Genomic DNA, 15603 nt, shown 5'->3' on the forward strand with positions numbered 1-15603 from the left:
AGAGGCACTAAATCATCGAGTTTGCGAGGGAGATAGATATAGGATAGAGAAAGAGTATGATGCTTGACAAATTGGAACTATTTGCAGCTGTGACAATGTAAATCGTGAGCAATAGATTGTGTGTTCAGAGATCTCACAGGACATTTCCTCTGTGCAACCCAGAGGTGGAACCAAGTCACCATTATTCGAGTCATAAGCAAGTATCATGTCACAAGATCCAAGTCTCAATTTGAGTCCCAAGTAGACAGGATCGAATCTTGAGTCGAGTTCAAGTCGTGCATTCTAAGAGCAAGTCAAGTCAAATCTCAAGTGAAGTAAAAAAAAATCCATCTATACATTGAGGCTATTTATTGAGGCTTACCAGACAGCAGTTTTCATTATTTTGTCTACAGCACATTTTCATTATGAAATTGTAAAAGGGACCTTTAGTAGAACTCGCTCAGAGTGTAGATTTATTTACAGGTCTTGGTGATCCAAAGGTAAAAGCGACATATTATACAGGAAATACACGGCCCAAAATAGCTTATGTATTAGGCTTAACCTTTCTTATCTGAATGGGCAGAGGGCAAGATGGCAAAGCCTCCCCTCGAGAAACCAAATCAAAATTCCACACCCATTGTTATATTAGTCTTAAGCAGATATAATGATTATTGATTTGATTTCCTCACCATTCATACATGGAACAATCATTTTGTTTTATTCAACAAAAGTGTGGCGCCGCAGGCCATGTAGCCGATATGCGCACTGAGGCATGTGTGCTCCTATTATGCACAACCAGAATGACAGAGACATAGGACACATGCTGTGTTGAAACCAACTGGGAATTGGGAACTCGGGAAAACTCAGACTTCCGAGCGTTCAAGACAACTAGGAACTCTGAAACAAAAACGAGCTCCGACTGGGAAAAATGTTTTGAATGGTCATCCAACCTTGGAATTCCAAGTCGGAATATTGGCCATTTTTCTAGAGCTCCAACTTTCCGACCTGAAGATCACTGAAATGATGATTTGGCCTAGTTTTTTCCCCCAAGTTCCCAGTTGTCTTGAAAGCACAAACAGACAAACGGAAATCCAACATAACCCAGGAAATATGAACAAGGGAAACTATAAAAATACAGAACTTCTACAAATGTTCATGTGCACAATACATATCTTGTCCCCCCAGAGTGTAAGAAATGGTAGACTAAATGAAAATGTTCTAAGGGTTGCAATCAACTGTATGGGGAGGAAATTATGAAACTCTAGCAATTATTGTAGGATTAGATGCAATATATATACCACATATGCATTTAAATGTGTGAAAGCAACAGAAAACATATCAACAAGAAAACAAATCGCTCTCCACTGGCAGGAGTTTTGAGAGCGCAAGTGGAGAACTGTGACTATGTCCACAGTAATAAATGCAAGCTTCATAAGTATATTATATATTTCAAGCAATTTTGACATACCAAAAGACCAGTACGTTTATGCCAGTAGACTTAATTGTTTCTTGATGCCCCGTTGCTGGTGAGCTTGCACAGTAAATAGTTCATCTTCTTGATCACCAAACTATTTTTGGAGCTGCATATTTACTTATTATGGCAATCCTCTCTCCCTACAATTGAATGTTTTCTGCACCTGCTCCTATAGATGTACAGCAAATCAGCAATCTGTTTGCTAGCTCACCTGACCTGTGTTGACTGACAGTTTGCTGTTCCAATCAGAGGGCCAAGTGTGCGTTTTACTATCCAATCTGTTGCACGTATTTTTGCAAGGGCGATGCTGCGGCTACTGTCTCTGGCTTCGTGGAGAGTAATCCACAAAGACTCTTTGCCACAAAATGTGTGACAAAACGTTACAAAACGTGACCAGCAATGAGGCTACAAGTCCAAGTCAAGTCTCAAGTTATTTTATTTTCTATCAAGTCAAGTCTCAAGTCATCAAATTTGTGACTCGAGTCAGACTCAAGTCCAAGACATGTGACTCGAGTCTACAACTCTTAACACAACTCAATCTTGCAACTGAGCAGAAGGCAGCCCTTTGTACGAGCTACTTCATTGTGTGCCTGGCTGCGATAATCATTTCAGAATTACGGCTCCTCGCTTCTTTCTTCTTGTCCAATTTCGGTAATTGCTCAAAACCAGGAACGACAGCTCCATCCAGGTGCATCTAAAGCTACTGTCCTATTACAGCGGTAATGTACAGTGGTAAATTCGTTACACTCTGCCTAGGCTCATAGAGAGGTGCACTGCAGGCAACCAAGGTACATGGTCTAATGCGCTGGGAAGACTTGATTGAGCTTTCACTTACAGTATAGGCCCATCTTCTCTAGAGAAGCCATTGCCCAGATTTGATTTGTGAAGTTTGAAAGGCAATTTGTGCTCACCTTTTACCTGTTCCTGATCATGTCAGACTTGTTCTCGAAATTTTGCCTTTGGAGGATGATGGAAACAAAATGTCTGACGCTGTGGGTGGATGACGATGATTGACTGGTAAATCAAATTAAAAAGCATAATGTGTTCTTTCCCCCTTTGTTTTTTGTGTGAGGGAACAGAGACTGGCGGAAAGTCATGCATAGGAGTTACATGAAATAAGGAGGGGTGAGTGCTGTCCAGGTCAAAGGAGGAATGGTTCACCAATGTACAAAAGTACAGTATATGAGCTTTTTTCATTTACCTATAGGCTGTTGTTGATCGATCAAGAGTTTTTAAGTGCATATTCAGGTTAGAACTTTCAGATTGATAATCCTAAATTCCCTATTCGATCTTCGCTTGCCCCTTGATCTGAGTTGGAAAACTATTTACAATGGATTTTAAATCATGTTAATTTAGGTGCGATGAAATATTATTATATAATTTATTGAATAAGTCTTTGTTATAAGTAAATCGTAATAAATTCATTGTTACTCCTGGGAAACCAGGTGTGTGCACTTCCTGGGCAATATATAGTAGGAACCAACACCTAGCATCCTAATAAAGAGGTTCAGATCTCTTGGCGTAACGGCTAAGATGTTAGGTTACCAGGGCCCTGGTTCAAGAAACTGTTGGGGCTACCCCTGCATTTGCTGCAATTTATATTGTTTGCTGCCTCAGCTATGTTCATCAAACCAATTCCTCCCACCTTTTAATTCACAAGGAAAGTTATCAACACAATTCTACATCTTGGGAACCCCCCACACGTGCCAGGTCAACACAATAGCAAAAACAACTTCCCTCTCTCACTTCTACAAAGTTATCCCACATGATGCTTGCCCTTCTCGTGCCCCAGAGGTCAGCTTGAACTATTGATCTTGACTTGACCTTGCCACCCTGGGGTCACACAGTTTTGATTCCTTGTTCTGTGCTTCTCCGCTCTACCCATACCAGGGCACAGGGTGTTGTGCCATTCATGGGGGCTGCGTTTGGGGGCTGAATTCTGAGATGGGGGCATCTCTGGTGTTCCTCTTCTTGATGGGTCCATCTCTCCCCGGGATCTAGGACTTCTCCTTTCTTTCTGCCAGCTGTTTCCGCTTTGAGGACACTTGTGATAGCGAGAGGGGGGAGAAAAGGGAGTCAGAGAGAGAAAGTGTTTATGGTTATGGAGACGTGTACTAAGGACACGTGTGTGTGTGTGTGTGTGTGTGTGTGTGTGTGTGTGTGTGTGTGTGTGTGTGTGTGTGTGTGTGTGTGTGTGTGTGTGTGTGTGTGTGTGTGTGTGTGTGTGTGTGTGTGTGTGTGTGTGTGTGTGTGTGTGTGTGTGTGTGTGTGTGTGTGCATGCGTGCGTGCGTGTGCATGCGTGTGTGCGTGCATGCATGCGTGCGAGACAGAGACAGAGATACATTTATCGGAAAAGGGAGAAAGAGAAATATGGTGGTTATTATAGGAATGGGTACTTAGAACAGAGAGAGTTGGATTTTTGATGGGGCTTATGAGTTATAAATATGCTAAATGACAAAGTCAGGTCCAAAATTATTGCCACCCTTGATAAAGATGAGCAAAATAGATAAATACTGAGCTATGCTCAATTGAATTAAAAAAATAAATATATATATATATATGGTATTCTAACACAATTGCTCAGAGAAATACATTTTGTAAACTCAAAAAGATAAGGGTCAAAGTTATTGACTCCCCTGTTTCCAATACACCCCCCTTGGCCAACCACACCAGAGGAATGTTTGGTGTCGTAATTAAGAAGCAGATGCAGAAAAGTCAAATATAATGGTGGATCTTTGATTTTATGGGTCTGTTTGCTTCCACTGGTCCTGGGGCCTTTAAGGTCAACGGGATCATGAACTCTACCAAGAACCATGACATTTTAGCTAAAAACCTTGTTTCCTATTTCAGGAGCCTGAAACGTGGCTGCAAGTAGATTTTCCAGCAAGAAAATAACCCAAAGCACAAATCTAAATCCAAAAATAAATGGTTAATTGACCACAAAATAAACATTTAGCAATGACCAACTCAGTCTCCAGAACCCATTTAAACCTGTGGTTTGAATTGAAGAGGCGATGGATATCAAGGATCTGGAAAAATTCTGTAAGGGGGAACGGTCCAAGATCTTTCCTAATGTGTTCTCCAATCTCATAAAACATTTTAGAAAATGGCTCAGTGTCATTATCCTTCCAAGGGGAGGAGTATTGAAAAAAAGGGTGGCAATAATTTTGACCCCTATCTTTTTTGGATTTGTTTTATTACTTTATCTGAGCAGTTATATTAGTATAAAATAATATGATTTTCTCATTTTTTTTTAGCATACACATTTGCTCACCTTAATCAAGGGTGCCAATAATTTTGGCCCGGACTATATATATACTGAACAAAGATATATACGCAACATGCAACAATTTCAATGATTTGACTGTATATATACAGTCAAAAGTTTGGACACGCCTACTCATTCAAGGGTTTTTCTTTACTTTTACTTTAGCGAAGACATCAAAACTATGAAATAACACATATGGAATCATGTCTTAACCATAAAAGTGCTAAACAAATCTCCATCACTGTCCTTCTTGGTCAAATAGCCCTTACACAGTCTGGAGGTGTGTTGGGTCATTGTCCTGTTGAAAAACAAATGACAGTCCCACTAAGCACAAACCAGATGGGATGTCATATTGCTGCAGAATACTGTGAAAGCCATGCTGGTTAAGTGTGCCTAAAATTCTAAATAAATCACTGACTGTCACCAACAAAGCACCCCCACACCATAACACCTCCTTTTCCATGCTTCACGGTGGGAACCACACATGCGGAGATCATCGGTTCACCTACTCTGCATCTCACAAAGACACGGCTGTTGGAACCAAAAATCTCACATTTGGACATCAGACCAAAGGACAGATTTCCACGGGTCTAATGTCCATTGCTCATGTTTTTTGGCCCAAGCAAGTCTCTTCTTTTGATTGGTGTCCTTTAGTAGTGGTTTCTTTGCAGAAATTCGACCATGAAGGCCTGATTCAGAGTCTCCTCTGAACAGTTGATGTTGAGATGTGTCTGTTACTAACTCTGTGAATCATTTATTTGGGCTGTAATCTGAGGTGCAGTTAACTGTAATGAACTTATCCTCTGCAGCAGAGGTAACTCTGGGTCTTCCTTTCCTGTGGCGGTCCTCATGAGAGCCAGTTTCATCATCACCCTTGATGGTTTTTGCGACTGCACTTGAAGAGACTTTGAAAGTACTTGAAATATTCTGTATTGACTGAACTTCATATCTTAAAGTAATGATGGATTGTCATTTTCTTTGCATATGTGAAATTTTTTGCCATAATATGGACTTCGTGTTTTACCAAATAGGGCTTCTGTATACCACCCCTACCTTGTCACACAACTGATTGGCTCACGTGTTTTAAGATGGAAAGAAACTTAACTGTTAACTGAACTGAACTGAAACTGAACTGAAAATGAACTGTTAACAAAGCACACCTGTTAAAATAAATGCATTCCAGGTGACTACCTCACAAAGCTGGTTGAGAGAATGCCAAGAGTGTGCAAAGCTGTCATCAAGGCAAAGGGTGGCTACTTTGAAGAGTCTCAAATATAAAATATATTTTAATTTGTTTAACACTTTTTTGGAGTTCCTACATAATTCCATATGTGTTATTTCATAGTTTTGATGTTTTCACTATTATTATACAATGTAGAAAATAGTAAAACATGAAGAAAAACCCTTGTATGAGTAGGTGTGTCCAAACTTTTGACTGATATTGCATAAATAAAATGAAAAAGATCAGAATTGAACCTCTCCCATCACAAAAAGGTTCCTGTTTGAACCTTTATACAAGGGTTCCTCAAATAACCTTTTCAGAGGGGATCCTCAAGGAACCTTTTTGATCTAAAAAGGTTCCCCCACAGTGGCAATCTTTTGAACCCCAAAAGGTTATTTGAGGCTGTTAATCAAGGAAAATTAGAATAAGGTAAAGATGAAGTGGGGATGAGAGTAAGTAAGGGAAAAAATAAAAAGGAAAGAAGACGTATGAGAGAGAGAATAAGAGGAGAAATTAGAGCAGGAGAAGGACAGATGGAGAGGGAGAGTAGGAACAAGGAAATGGGAGTTGAAGAGGTACAGAGGAAAAAGTGAGATAAAGATTAAGGAGCGTATGGAAGGAGAGTAAGGGAGAAAAATAATTGAGAGAGTGAGAAATAAAATGGAAGGAGATTTGAAGAGGACGAGAACGGGAGAGAGAGAAGTAGTCTGGTGATATATGGCGAGCTCTGGTCCCTGGGAGATTTCTGTTTATTTTTTTTTGTATAGTTGGAAGAGGTTATTTATCGCCAGTGCGCTGTGCACTGCATTCTCTGCCGGTACACGATGTGACGTGGGAGTAGCTTTCCTTCTGAAAAGCAATTAAAAACATCCCCAAAAGAACAAGCACAAAAAACCAAGCCCGCTGCAACATCACCAACCGCCAGCCTGTATCCATCAGTCACTTTTGAATTGATGAAAAAAATACATGTTTTCTTTTTCCTCTTTTTCCTCTTTCTCTCCACCAATGTGGGTCGTGGTTGTTTTTTTCATCAGCAGGTTTTTGGCGAGATTCTCTGAGAATTGACACCGTTATGTGCATTCAATTCTCAGTACCTGCTAATAACTTCACATATATTCTCGAAGAGCAATATCCTTGTTGGTTTGTCTCTGGTGATCTATTTTCATCGTTATCTGATTATGTCATTATTTATCAATCTAGAGACCGGAATGAAGAGGGAGAGGTTGAAGTGTCCCCCGAGTTGAAGCCTCATAGAAAAGCAGAAAGCACATTAAGGTCCACGTCTCACATGTCGCTCTTCTCAAATATATATAAAATGTATCAGCTTTGTTACGGTAAACGCTGCACATGTCAGCTCAGTCTGAAATTACCTTTAAATGTCAACCGCACTCGAACGCAATCTTCTTCGCTACGGATTGATTCAAGCCTTAGTCTTTGCAACTCCCTTCAACCAAAGTTCCTCTCTGCACTCAACGATCCAGTGATAAAACAAATGTGTGTGTGTGTGTGTGTGTGTGTGTGTGTGTGTGTGTGTGTGTGTGTGTGTGTGTGTGTGTGTGTGTGTGTGTGTGTGTGTGTGTGTGTGTGTGTGTGTGTGTGTGTGTGTGTGTGTGTGTGTGTGTGTGTGTGTGTGTGTGTGTGTGTGTGCGCATGTGTGCTTGTACATCTTGTCCAGATGGTTAAATAGAACCTCTAACTCCAAGCCAAATAGTTATTGTCCAAAGCTACAACATAAACCACCTCCATTAAAAAATTCAAGAACTTAAAATCTGAATTTAGTTGTCTGTAAATTCAGTCGTGATAAAAACCATGATACCTTAACTTCTTATTGTACAGTACAGTACAGGGCCAACAATAAGCTCACATGGTTTCACAGGTTCACACAAACAAGGTAAGCCTTGGAAACTCTTGTACAATTACAGGATTCCTAAAACAGTAGTAGTGGGACGATAAGGTTCCACACAATTATTTGGGAAAGGACATCTTAACTAAAAAAACGAAAGTATCACTTTTCTTCCCGGGTTCTGATAAAAAAACATTTAATGGGGTGACATGGTCTGGCGTTTTAGGGGGTTTGGGATATTTGGTATTGAGTTGGGGTTGGGAGTTGAGCTGTTAGACAGTTAATTGTATCATCTTCTCTCTTGTTTTATTACGTTTGACAGATAGAGTGCTTATAAAATGGCTGCCAGACAAGAGGTTTTGGCTTGGCTACCATCCCTTTGATGTGCTGTGTCCCATCTGTTGCCCGTCCTCCTTACGTGCTCCTCACTGCAGTAAGAGCATGGGATTCGCACATCATCCTGATACAAAATGAGAAATGCATTTTATAATCCTCCACTGGTTAGCCAGTTGACCCTTAAGGAAAACCACATGAATTTTACATGTGATCATACGTGATCTTATGTGAAGTTAATTTGATAACATGTGACATGTAAAGCAACATGTGATAACATGAAACTTTCACATGATTCCACATGTTGTACTATAAGAGGAGTAAAGCCTAGATAAAACCATTATCTTAAGTATAGGCCAGACTACTCCTTTACTTTGGACATGAACAAAGTTGACTTTGACTTTACAGGCAGCTTAATTTCGGCAACATGACTTTTCACAATGATCTGCTCATGTGCAATACATGTCTATGGAACACATTAAAACACCATATGGAAGATCTGTATGTGACTTCAAGGTCTTTGCACAGACCAATGAAATGCATTTTTGTTTTATTCACTCAATGTGCTGGCTTGGGTCTAGATTCTACCAAACAAGTCTCAGTAATATTTTATGCAGTGCTTTTTCTTACACAACTCCATGGAGTATCTGATATTTTTACTGCCCATTGTCTGACACAGTCTGAAAACCCATCTCTTCAAACAGCACCTTGGCTTCCCTTTAACACTGACTCCCACCTTCATTTCCATTGCTGATAAAAACATATGTTTAGAGTCAAGGTTGATGTTTTGGAGGATTAACACTGCCATCTACTGGTGTACTGTAGGTAAGTTTCAATAGCTCATGAGGGTAGAATTTCAATTGATTTTGCTGGACTCCTATCGCCTCTCTCCTCCATCCTCTCTGTCTCCTTTTGAAAAATGTCAAAGGTAATTGAGGAGAGGCAGCAAGGAGAGGGAACGTGGAAACCAATGCGCTTGTATGAATTTACTCTACTTCACTCGCACGTCATCAGGCAAATGGTGTTTACAAGGGGAATACCAAAATACATGTGTAAAGTGATAAAAATAAATGTTGCTAGTTGTGCAAGACATTGTATAGATAAAAGGACAAGTAGCATATCATTGTTTTGTGTGTGCATGCTTTTCTGCTTCGAGAAAACAACAGCTGATTAAAAAATGTGGTTGTGACGGATTTTAAAATACTTCTGTGCTTAGGTCCTGGTAGGATACTCTTGTGCGTCCTCTGCTGAAGTAGGTAATCGAGGAGGGGGGCATACACCTCCTTTCGCCTACTAACGAATTGACACTCTCCTCAACCACTGACAACTGGAGAGGAGAATGGAGGAGTCGAGGGGAGGACAGACATTTTTGCCCAATTGAAAATCTCCCAAGATGTTCCTAATAGTCCAATTCTCCTCCCTGTGTGTGTGCACTCGTCTACTCTCCCTCAGTTATTTAAAAGTTTAGATTGGTTTAAGAAATATGGTAGATATGTAATTGTACTCAGTCTACACCCTTCCAGTGCTTTGAAATCCCTGAAGGTGAGTAACTCAAAATCTTAAAATAATAACATCTGATATACAACCAAAACAAACAGCAAAAGCATAGTGTGTCACAAGCTTGATGTAATCATTGGGTGCCAGGAATACGGGACCAAATATTAAAATTTTGACTATTTTAATACACATAACTGAATATGAATAAACGGTCATGTGGAATTTGATTTCCTGACACAACTTGAGACCGCCGGTTTGCCGTAATACGGTCACCGTAACAGCCCAAGTTACACGTGGCCTGCGGTTATGAGGCCAGTTGGACGTACTGCCAAATTCTCTGAAACGGCATTGGAAGCAGAGAAATGAACATTCAATTCTCTGGCAACAGGTCTGGTGGACATTTCTGCTGTCAGCATGCCAATTGCCCGCTCCCTCAAAACTTGAGACATCTGTGGAATTGAGTTGTATGACAAAACGGCACATTTTAGAGTGGCCTTATATTGTCCCCATGCACAAGGTGCACCTGTGTAATGATCATGCTGTTTAATCAGTATCTTCATATGCCACACCTGTCAGGTGGATGGATCATCTTGGCAAGGAGAAACACTCGCTAACAGGGATGTAAACAAATTTGTGCACAGCATTAGAGAGAAATAAACTTTTTGTAAATAGAGAACATTTCTGGGATCTTTTATTTCAGCTCATGAAACCAACACTTGTTGGTTAAATGTTAAATGTTTGATCAGTGTACATAAATAAATAAAATGAGGCTGTAATGTAACAAAATGTGGAAAAAGTCAAGAGGTCTGAATACTTTCTGAACGCACTGTATTTTTAAATATACAAACATATACCGTTGAAGTAGGAAGTTAACATACACCTTAGCTAAATACATTTAAACTCAGTTTTTCACAATTGCTGATTTAATCCTAGTAACAATTCCCTGTCTTATGTCACACCCTGACCATAGTTTGCTTTGTATGTTTCCATGTTTTGGTTGGTCAGGGTGTGATCTGAGTGGGCATTCTATGTTGGATGTCTTTGTCTATTTCTATGTCTGGCCTGATATGGTTCTCAATCAGAGGCAGGTGTTAGTCATTGTCTCTGATTGGGAACCATATTTAGGTAGCCTGGGTTTCACTGTGTGTTTGTGGGTGATTGTTCCTGTCTCTGTGTTTGCACCAGATAGGACTGTTTAGGTTTTCACTTTTCTTGTTTTGTTTAGTCTATTCATGTATAGTTGTCTTTATTAAAAACATGAATAACCACCACGCTGCATTTTGGTCCGCCTCTCTTTCACCAGAAGAAAACCGTTACAGAATCACCCACCACAACAGGACCAAGCGGCGTGTCAACAGGCAGGAGCAGCAGGAGATACGAAATAAGGAATTCTGGACTTGGGAGGAAATCCTAAACGGAGAAGGACCCTGGGCAAAGCCTGGAGAATATCGCCGCTCCAAGGAAGAACTGGATGCGGCGAAAGCGGAGGCGCTGGAATCAGGAGAATCAACAGAGGCAGCAGCAGCAGCAACAGCAGGAGAAGCAACAGAAGCAGCAGCAGTGGGAGAGGCTGCATTACTTGAGAAATGGACTTGGGAGGAGATCCTTGACGGAGAAGGACCCTGGGAACAGCCTGGAGAATATCTCCGCCCCAAGGAAGAACTGGAGGTGAGGAAAGCGGAGAGGCGCCGGTATGAAGACGCAGCACGGCGACGCGGATGGAAGCCCGAGTGTCAGCCCCAAAAATGTCTTGAGGGGGGGGCTCAGGGAGAGTGTGGCAGAGTCAGGAGTCAGACCTGAGCCAACTCCCCCCGTTTATTGTGAGGAGCCAAGGAGGAGCTCAGAACCAGAGCTGGTGTTGGAGGTGAGCAAAGCAGAGACTGTGAAGGAGTTAATGGGGAAATTGGAGTAGAGAGATATGAGGGAGCTGCTGGTTTGGTGCATGAGGCACGACATTCGGCGCGTGTCAGGGATTTAATGGCACCTGGGTCAGCTCTCCATACTCATCCTGAGGTGCGTGCTAGGGGTCTGGTGAAGACTGTGCCAGCCTCACGCACCAGGCCTCCTGTGCATCTCCCTAGCCTTGCACGTCCTGTACCATCTCAGCACTACAGTGCTCCTAGCAGTGCTAACCGTGGCGGGCGTGGTGCTGGTCAGGCACCGTGTTATGCGGTGGTTCGCACGGTGTCCCCAGTACGCGTGCTTAGCCCGGTGCGCGACATCCCAGCTTCCCACATCTGCCGGGCTAGGGTGAAGATCCAGCCAGGGCTGTTGGTGCCAGCCCTGCTCTCAAGATCTCCAGTACGCCTTCATGGTCCGGTCCATCCAGTGCCACCGCCACACACCAGCCCTCCGGTGCCAGCTCCCCGCACCAGGCTTCCTGTGCGTGTCCTCGGCCCAGTACCACCAGTGCCAGCACCACACATCAGGCCTACAGTGCGTCTCGCCTCTCCAGCGCTGCCGGAGTCTCCCGCCTGTCCAGCGCTGCTAGAGCCTTCCTCCTCTCCAGCGCAGCCGGAGTCTCCCACCTGTTCGGCGCTACCAGAGCTCCCGCCCCTCATTCCAGAGGCGCCAGAACTACTCAATCCAGCGCTGCCAGAGCATCCCGTCTGCCCAGCGCCATCTGAGCCACCCGTCTGCCCGGCGCCGCCTGAGCCACCCGTCTGCCCGGCGCCGCCTGAGCCACCCGTCTGCCCGGCGCCGCCTGAGCCACCCGTCTGCGCACCTTGGGGGGGGGGTACTGTCGGGGGGGTACTGACACCCTGACCATAGTTTGCTTTTGTATGTTTTGGTTGGTCAGGGTGTGATCTGAGTGGGCATTCTATGTTGGATGTCTTGTTTGTCTATTTCTATGTCTGGCCTGATATGGTTCTCAATCGGCAGGTGTTAGTCATTGTCTCTGATTGGGAACCATATTTAGGTAGCCTGGGTTTCACTGTGTGTTTGTGGGTGATTGTTCCTGTCTCTGTGTTTGCACCAGATAGGACTGTTTAGGTTTTCACTTTTCTTGTTTTGTTTAGTCTGTTCATGTATAGTTGTCTTTATTAAAAACATGAATAACCACCACGCTGCATTTTGGTCCGCCTCTCTTTCACCAGAAGAAAACCGTTACATCTTAGGTCAGTTAGGATCACCACTTTATTTTCCAAGCAGTTTAAAGGTACAGTCAACTTAGTGTATGTAAACTTCTGACCAACTGGAATTGTGACACAGTGAATTATGTGAAGTGAAGTAACAATTGTTGGAAAAATTACACAAAGTAGATGTCTGACCCGACTTTCCAAAACTAAAGGTTATTTAGTAGTTGAAAAACAAGTTTTAATGACTCCAACCTAAGTTTATGTATAGGTCCAACTTTAACTGTATACAATTGAAATTTGCAAAAATTGCTAAAAACCTGTTTTTGCTTTGTCATTACGGGGTATTGTGTGTAGATTGATGAGGGAAAAAACATTTAATACATTCTAGGCTGTAACGTAACAACTGCCCTTAAATGCAAGTAAAACTACATGCATGCTCTTCAACTGATCGCTGCCCACACCTGCCCGCCCGTCCAGCATCACTACTCTGGACGGTTCTGACTTAGAATATGTGGACAACTACAAATACCTAGGTGTCTGGTTAGACTGTAAACTCTCCTTCCAGACTCACATTAAGCATCTCCAATCCAAAATTAAATCTAGAATTGGCTTCCTATTTCGCAACAAAGCATTCTTCACTCATGCTGCCAAACATACCCTCGTCAAACTGACCATCGTACCGATCCTCAACTTCAGCTCAATGTCATTTACAAAATAGCTCCCCAACACTCTACTCAACAAATTGGATGCAGTCTATCACAGTGCCATCCGTTTTGTCACGAAAGCCCCATATACTATCCACCACTGCGACCTGTACGCTCTCGTTGGCTGGCCTTCGCTTCATACTCGTCGCCAAACCCAATGGCTTCAGGTCATCTTCAAGTCTCTGATAGGTAAGGCCCTGTCTTATCTCAGCTCACTGGTCACCATAGCAGCACCCACCCGTAGCACGCGCTCCAGCAGGTATATCTCTCTAGTCACCCCCAAAGCCAATTCCGCCTTTCTTTCCAGTTCTCTGCTGCCAATGACTGGAATGAATTGCAAAAATCACTGAAGCTGGAGACTCATATCTCCCTCACTAGCTTTAGGCACAAGCTGTCTGAGCAGCTCACAGGTCACTGCACCTGTACATAGCCCATCTGTAAATAGCCCAGCCAACTACCTCATCCCCATACTGTATTTGTTTATTTATCTTGCTCCTTTGCACCCCAGTATCTCTACTTGCACATTCCTCTTCTGCACATCAATCACTCTAGTGTCTAATTGGTATATTGTAATTACATCGCCACCATGGCCTATTTATTGCCTTACCTCCCTTTTCTTACCTCATTTGCTCATTTTCTTCAACTGTATTATTGACTGTATGTTTTGTTTATTCCATGTGTAACTCTCTTTTGATGTATATGTCAAACTGCTTTGCTTTATTCTTGGCCAGGTCACAGTTGTAAATGAGAACTTGTTCTCAACTTGCCTACCGGGCTAAATAAAGGTGGGAAAAAAAGTTTTTTATAAAAATATCTTGATGCCATACTTTCCTGGCTTGCTGGGCATATACCGACGGATAAGAGGCAACTCCGGGATGCTGGCATTCTAGGCAGAGTTTCAAAGAAAAAAGCCATATCTCAGATTGGCCAATAAAAATAAAAGATGAAGATGGGCAAAATAGCACAGACACTGGACAGAGGTACTCTGCCTAGAAGGCCAGGATCCCGGAGTCGCCTCTTCACTGTTGACGCTGAAACTAGTGTGTTGCGGGTACTATTTAATGAAGCTGCCAGTTGAGGACTTGTGAGGCGTCTGTTTCTCAAACTAGACACTCTAATGTACTTGTCCTCTTGCTCAGTTGTGCACCGGGGCCTCCCAATCCTCTTTCTATTCTGGTTAGAGCCAGTTTGGGTAGTTCTGTGAAGGAAGTAGTACACAGTGTTGTACAAGATGTTCAGTTTCTTGGCAATTTCTAGCATGGAATATCCTTCATTTCTCAGAACAAGAATAGACTGACGAGATTCAGAAGAAAGTGCTTGTTTCTGGCCATTTTGAGCCAGTGATCGAAACCATAAATGCTGATGCTCCAGATACTCAACTAGTCTAAAGATGGCCAGTTTTATTGCTTCTTTAATTAGGACAACAGTTTTCAGCTGTGCTAACATAATTTCAAAAGGGATTTTCTAATGATCAACTTGGATTAGCTAACACAACGTGCCATTGGAACACAGGAGGGATGGTTGCGGATAATGGGCCTCTGTACGCATATGTAGATATTCCATAGAAAATCAGCCATTTCCAGCTACAATAGTAATTCACAACATTAACAATTTCTACACTGTATTTCTGATCAATTTGATGTTATTTTAATGGAAAAAAATAGATTTTCTTTCAAAAACAAGGCCATTTTTAAGTAACCCCAAACTTTTGAACAGTAGTGTACGTCTCATGTCTGAGCCATTGAACTGGGACTCAACTTTGTCCATGTACCGACATTTAGCCTGCTTGATTGGTATGAGGAAGGAATAGCTATTCTGTTTGTATTCTTCCATATTCCCAGTCTTCTTGCCCTGGTTAAATGCAGTGGTTTGGTCTGCTAATATGAAGTGCAAAAATGTATGAAAACCGGAGACAATGTAAGTCATTTACAATCTTTAGAAACTATGAGAATAGATATGTTCAGAACTTTTGTGAAACATCACAGCACGTTGAAAAATATATGGCAAATAGAAATCAAAACTGGATGGTGTTCAGAGATAGATGGGAAGGGTTGAAGGGTTGAACTAAAAAAAACAAGATAACTCATGTAAAATATTCTTTGTCCGTAAAATATATGTAGGTTCAGAACTTTTGTGAAACAACACAGTTGAAAAATATATGGCAAATATAAATCTTTAATGCTTCAGCAATAAAGATGGAAT

At 42.1% G+C, this 15603-nt stretch overlaps 1 long non-coding RNA gene across 1 annotated transcript; it reads right to left on the reverse strand.

Annotated features, from left to right (window-relative positions):
• Positions 1–333: 333 nt before the first annotated feature.
• On the reverse strand, positions 334–7444 carry LOC123991655. Its single transcript, XR_006830829.1, has 2 exons — positions 7315–7444; positions 334–3497 (listed from the first exon to the last, which is right to left on the reverse strand). It is a non-coding gene; the product is annotated as an uncharacterized LOC123991655 (long non-coding RNA).
• Positions 7445–15603: the final 8159 nt, after the last annotated feature.

The sequence above is a fragment of the Oncorhynchus gorbuscha genome, linkage group LG12 (assembly GCF_021184085.1).
Source record: "Oncorhynchus gorbuscha isolate QuinsamMale2020 ecotype Even-year linkage group LG12, OgorEven_v1.0, whole genome shotgun sequence".
Classification (NCBI taxonomy): domain Eukaryota; kingdom Metazoa; phylum Chordata; class Actinopteri; order Salmoniformes; family Salmonidae; genus Oncorhynchus; species Oncorhynchus gorbuscha.